Here is a 6,852-nt window from a genome sequence, read left to right as displayed (position 1 = left end):
GCATTCACTGACAATCTATAAGTCAGTGAATAAGCTTTCAGTTTCAGTTTACGTACTTGTAATTTTCTTAGATATAACTTAAGAAAACTTCTCAAGCTAAGACTGACCAAACTGAAAAAGATGCTAAAATAGTAAAAAGGGATATACACTTTGTATATAACTTTTCCTTACTATTATTTGATAAGATAACCTTCTTTATTTTATCTTGCTATCATCAAATAGGGGGAGATTGTTGATCCTCTCTCTCAGTGATTTGATGCTAATCTCTTTTCTCTTTCACGTTGTATTTGTGTTTCTATATTTTCAGTTCCAGCGATCTTCACTGAGTATGTTCAGTGATCGCTGAAGAACTTGCATTGTAAATTTATCAGAGACAGCAATACTTCAAGAAGACAACACTCACACCAAAGAACCTTCAACAAACGTCGAAGACTGAAACTGAAGATTAGAGACCGACGAGTACGTGATCTGAAGCAGTATTCAGTTATTACAAGCCTGTCTACATATGTGTGAATATTGCTCAAGCTTCAGCGAATGATGATGAGACCTTCAGGTCATTCCAGCATTCAGCGATCAAAGGAAGCTTGCTTAGCACGATTATTACTGTCTTGTCCTTATGCACACAAAGGACAAAACCCATACCCTTACAAAAAGTTGTACTATACAAAGCCGACTAGTCGACTCTTTGTCCACCAACTTTAGGTAAGGATGTATGCTCTTGAATAGTGCTTTTGTACTATTCACTGTAGCAAAGGACAAGCCTTCCTCTTAAGGCTTGACACGCACTCTAAACCTACCATATTGCATTAAATGGACATTTAATGCACTGGGTATAAATAGAAGTGTTTCTTTTCCATGCAGAGAGTGCGCATCTCTCTCTAACCTAATTCTTACTTCAAGCATCTTCTAGCTTAAGTAAATGATCTTTCTTTTAGCAACTTCTTTTCTTGTAATTGCTAAAGCATTGTGTATAACCAAAGATTGTTTAGATAGGTTTCTTATAACTTATCTTTTCGCAAACAATCTGTAAAATTTGTATTGATCTTGTCTATCAATATATATTTTAAATTTGAAAATACTGTGTTTGTATTCATCCCCCCCCCCCTTCTACAAACTGTTTCTCTTCTTGTAGACCCTTATGGGACCAACAAAAACTTATATTGAAAAATAAGATCAATATAGATTTTTACAGATTGTTTGCGGAAAATATAAGACACATAACTTATCTAAACAATCAAAGAAACACATAAGTTATGGATTAAAATAAAGAAAAGACTTGTTAAAAGAAAAGGTTAAGAAGGTTTTGTGTTCTTCACTTTGTTAGAGTGGTATGGAGATAGAGAAGACAACTGAGAAGGAAGAACTTCTCAGCTATTTATACCCAATTGCATTAAATTCAATTTAGAAGGTACAAAGCACGTAACAAGCTTCTAGAGGTGAGCTTGTCCTTTGTTGCAGATATATAGTCTTCGATCGTATATGAACAGTATTCTTTCGCAAAGTAGGTAAGCACCCTTGGAGACAGTAGAGTGACTCCGTAAAGTACTTTACTTTGAGAGGTATGGGTTTGTCCTTTGTGTGTAGAAGGACAAGACAAAAACTGATCTTGTTTAACAAGATTCATCTTATCACTAATAATAGAATAACGTTGGAGGTTTCTTCAGTGTTCGTTGAATCTTGACTAGATTTCACACTTGTGTAGACGAGCTTGTTATCACTAAAAACCACATCAGATCATGAACTTGCTTGTCTCTGTCTTCAGCTTTATCTTCGACATCGCGGAAGGTTCTGTGCTATGAGTTTTGTCTTCCTGAAGAATACTGGTCTATGAGAGAATTACAATACATGTTCCGTGATCACTGAACAAACTCAGTGATGATCGTTGAAGATGAATACATGAATAGTACACTTCATAAGATAAAAAGGATCATCATCAAATCAATGAGAGAGAGGATCAACAATAAGTTATAGCTTATCTTCTTCAACAAACAATATGTAAACTTTGTATTGATCTTCTCATATCAATAAAGAATTTTATAAGTGAAATTTTGTGTTTTTGTATTCAACCCCCCCTACAAATTGTTACCTTTAAACTTTTGTAGATCCGTCTGGGACCAACATTAGGCCTATTCATTTAATGCAATGTGATATAAATAAACGAATAGATAAAATCATCCATTGGATTTTGGATTTTTCCAATCGATCCAATCTGATTAAAATTAGACCACCGATCTAATCCATCCAATGGATGATTGGTTGGTTCGGTTCCGACCACTGGATATTCTTATTAGATATCCATTAGATCGGATTGGATCCATCCCACATCCAATGGATGATCAGATCAGATCCATTCAATATGTTAATTTAATCCTTCTAACAATGAAACAAATTGACTAATCACTTTTATTATGTGTTAAAACCAACACAAGTGAGACTAAAAATTCAAAAACCAACACAAAACAGATTCACATTTAAGCAAATTGCAAACAAATTTTGAATGATAGTTGGATGGTAATCGGATGGTTAATTGGGTGGGTAATTTGATGTTGGTCGATTCAGTGCGGTTGGTTCTGGACTGCCATCCAAGAACCGACCTATCCAAATTGGATGTTGAAATTTCCAATCCCATCTGATCCAACTATAATTTGATATCCAATTCTGGTCAGTCGACTCTAATTGGATCAATCAATTCCTATTGTATTGGTTGACTTTCTGCACCACCCTACTCCACATCATTGAGATTGTTAACCAGAACTTTGCACATATTAGCTAGATTTGTTGGATCAATTGTAAAAAACAGAACTAGTTTCATCTATAAAGTAGCATCTGATTATTTCAATTAACGGCTCCATTGAAGACACAAACAAAGAAAATATCTTTAGGTTTTTCAAGTACACTAGTTTCCTACCCAGGATCGTAAACAATAATATGGAAGAAATACAAAATCGATGGCTGCATCAAGAAACGTACTAGATACATATGCCTTTTGTTTGACTAAGATGGCAGTGATCCTGAATTCTGGGGAAGTAGATACTTTCCAAAAATAATGAATTGGAGAAGATTACATATATGCCCTTTTCACCTATTTTCTAGACATTTTTATTTTCTGAATTATTTTACAAAAAAATTGATTGGCCCATAGTTATTCTCTTATTGTCATAAATAGGTACCATTATCGTATGAACCTATCTCTCTCTCTCTCTCTCTCTCTCTCTTTCTCTCTCTTTCTCTCTCTCTCTCTCTCAATATATATAGAACGTTAATCAAATGAGAACTGTGAATAAGTTGAGGACCGAGAGAACTGATCTAAGCAAGAAATCAATTTTGATGTTATGGCTGTAATTTAAAGGTGTTTTAGTTAAAATGGGCATAATGGTCATTTGGTAATAAATATAGTTTTTATTGGTTCTAATCAAATAGTTGTGTTTTATATGCATAATACCTTCCTTTTATGATGACAAGGTTCAAGATTTTCAGGTTCAGATGATTAATTCTAGGTTTCATATTCATCCCGATTGAAGTCTCTTTGGATGTTCTTCTTATTACGTCAATAGAATCAAGCGATCATCACATTTCATTTAGCCACATAAACATGTAATAAGTAGTATGAACTATTGATTTACAAATGGAATAGAGGTTCAACTTATGAAGCAAAATAGATTCAATTCTTATCCTTAGGAAAACATAAATAGATTCACCTTATGAAATAGGGAGTGAGTCTGTCCAAATAAGCTCTTAAGAAGTGGAGTTTCACTCGAAAAAAAAGGTTTGGAAATCATTCTTACACGGAATCAACTGACTTCTAGTTGCATCGGATCTAGAGATACGTTGCCAGTTCTGATAGAAAGGAGTAGGCTTTACCTAGTAGTTGTTGAACTCGAAGTTGGTATAAACTGAAGCTCCTCAATTTTCGAGTGAGATATATCGAAGAATGAACTTAGCCTTCAACCACAAATGGGGTCCTTTAGGCAATCGATTGCCCGTTTGCTTCCACTGACTTACGTCGTGAACATTTCTCCAACCCGTCAATGACATGAAGCATAAACGTATTCACTTTGCGAATCAGATTCACCTTGCGAATCAGATTCACCTTTACATATGAAACATAAACAGATTCACCTTATAAAACATAATAACAATGTTTCAAAGTCATAAATAGAATTCATTGTTTCAAAGTCATGTTATGAAATGTAATGACAATGTTTCACCTTATGAAACTTCAACTTCTTGTTCAATAACCACTTTTCATTGATGAGATTATTTCTTAACTTCTTCCACAATCTTACGAAGTGTCACGTTTATCGTCATCATCTTCATCAACATGTACAAGATTGCTAGTTGTATTCACGAAAACAAATCTTTTTTTCTCTAGCAGCCTCTCACTCTTTCGTCAACTATTGATCAAGAAACCGATTACAAACCCTTTAAAAACCCTAAATGTGATTTTTTTTTTAATTTCCATGAAATAAATGTTAAAGATGTTACATGTGAGTCTTATCTCTAGGATTACAGGATCTTTTCCATCGTTTTGGTTATTAACCATCTCGAAGTAATTTCGCTTCCAATAGAAGATCAGTGATGGAGGGAATTAGATTTGGCAAAAGATGAGATAGAGGGAATTTGATATGAAAGAGATTTGGTGGACGACAAATTAATTTAATTTGATTTTAATGACATAATGCCCACAATACCTTTCAAAAAAGGTTCTAATTTGACAAAAATACCCTCATTTCATCATTTTATTCTAAATATGCTTCTTTTCTTTAATGACCTATGACTTAAACTAATCTATGGATTAGATTAGTCCTTAAGGTTCTCAACTTTCTTTGGTCGACACATGATTTAACCCCTATATATAAGGTTGGATTCCAGTGAAAAGGAGAGTTAAGGTGAGAAGTTTAAGAAGGATTACGCCCTTGAATGCACATTAGGATTAGATGCACTGGACCAATCCTCGGATCAAACGCGATTCACGGGTGAGTTTGAGATTAAAGGTGATCAAGAGTCTAGATCCCTTCTCACACGATCCTTCATATGTGTGTGTGTTTATATATATATATATATATATATATATATATATATTATATAGTCGGTTTCATATGAAAATGATATATATTTAAGAAAATAAGATAATAGTTGAATCACATGTGATTGTTGCGACCTTGCCATGCAACCTCGCCATGCGACCATAGGGCTGCACACACACATTTTTTTTTTGCCTTTAATGTAAAATCACATGTGATTTTATACGTAATTTGGCCATTCTTTTATTTTCTGAAATAGTCATTCTCGTATGAATCCGACTATATATATGAACTCATTATTAGATACTCGGGTTTGGTGTGGAGTCGAAGCTGGGTTTCATGGGTATTACCATCCCCGATCAACTTGGGGACTCTCACGTTAAACCGGATTCAAATATTGGGTTCCGTGTCAGGTACGAGGCTTTATGCCATCCTAAAACAACACGACCTTAATCTCCTTGAATGTTATTGATAATTTACACCCTAAAAGATATTTAACAGGTGAAATTAGAAAAATGTTGTGAGATAGACAATTTTGTAAAAACCATTATATTAAATAAATTATATAAGTAAATGTTAATCATAATCATATATTTATAAAAAAGCCCGTACTTTATAAAATTCAAAACATAAAATATTTAAATAATTTAACGTCGCCTGAGAGATTCGAACTCTCGCGGGGAAACCCCATGTACTTAGCAGGCACACGCCTTAACCACTCGGCCAAAGCGACACGGATGCCCGAACTTCTAGTAGTGTTTTAATTATTCTCATATTGAATAAGAGAAACTGGGATCATTTTGGTGATCAAGGTGATAGTGGATTTCACAACCGTGATGGCGGAATTCGTTTGAACAAACGGGAAGGTTGCAACACAAAATGGCAACTATTCAGGCGGTTTTAGGTAATTTGCTGGCTGGAGATCGGCGGGTTTTTACGACGGTGAACAGTGGAGCATCGAGTCTCTCAGGATTCATAATACTTTGCTACATATGCTTCAAAGAGCTCCGAGAGTTCTCTTTTAAGCTCGTATTTTTTCTCTCTTTCCGTAAGCCTCTCTATCTCTCTAAACTCAAATCAAATAGGATTCTTGATTCACTTATACATAGGGCTGTCAAATTTCTTGACCAACTCTAGGTATGTTATTTGCTTTTGCGAACAATAGATTCGAACATTGAAAAGCTTAATTGCGTCGTTTTCAAAGCAGCGAAGAGAGGAATTAATGTTTTTCTTTTTATAGTCACACGTTCGTCTTCGAAGAAAAGAGGAAGTGCGAAATATATTCCGTGTAATGCATTGGTATTTTGGTAATCCTGTTGCATCAATCATGTATTCATGGTCTTTCCATTGAACAAACTATTTAGGCTTTTGTGGTGATAGCTTGAATTTCAAATTTCAAGAAAACCAACATCTCCGAAGTGCCCCTTAGAGCTTGTTCCTTCTTCAGATGCTATTTGGGCTTTAACTTACGTATTAGAAAGTGATAAATGAGCATATTCCATATTTGGGGTCAATCTATTAAGTTTCAGCGCAGCCAAGGTGAACCTAGGGAATACATCTTCAATATTTAGGGTACTTGAAACATCTCATTTTCATTGCATTCTTGTTTTGCATTTTATGGTAGTTACCTCTTCATGTCCTTTTTCTGGTAAGGCCATTTCACATAAGTAACTATTTCAGGAGAGTATAGCTGCTTTATAAGATAAGGGGCATACCTATAAAACCTGCCTCTTTCTCACTTCAAAACTTGCTTGACATTCGGCTTGATTGACAATAGGGGTGGGTGTGTGAGGAAAATTTTGTGTTGTTTCTTCTACTGCACATAGCT

General features: G+C 34.8%; 1 non-coding gene across 1 annotated transcript; it reads right to left on the bottom strand.

Annotated features, from left to right (window-relative positions):
- Positions 1 to 5,675: 5,675 nt before the first annotated feature.
- TRNAS-GCU lies at positions 5,676 to 5,757 on the bottom strand. The gene has a single exon. It is a non-coding gene; the product is annotated as a tRNA-Ser (tRNA).
- Between the last annotated feature and the right edge of the window lie 1,095 nt (positions 5,758 to 6,852).

The sequence above is a fragment of the Cynara cardunculus genome, assembly GCF_001531365.2.
Source record: "Cynara cardunculus var. scolymus isolate 2C chromosome LG 8, CcrdV1, whole genome shotgun sequence".
Taxonomy (NCBI): Eukaryota; Viridiplantae; Streptophyta; class Magnoliopsida; order Asterales; family Asteraceae; genus Cynara; species Cynara cardunculus.
Note: the sequence above shows the minus strand (reverse complement) of the source record. Positions and strands in the feature narration are given on the sequence as shown.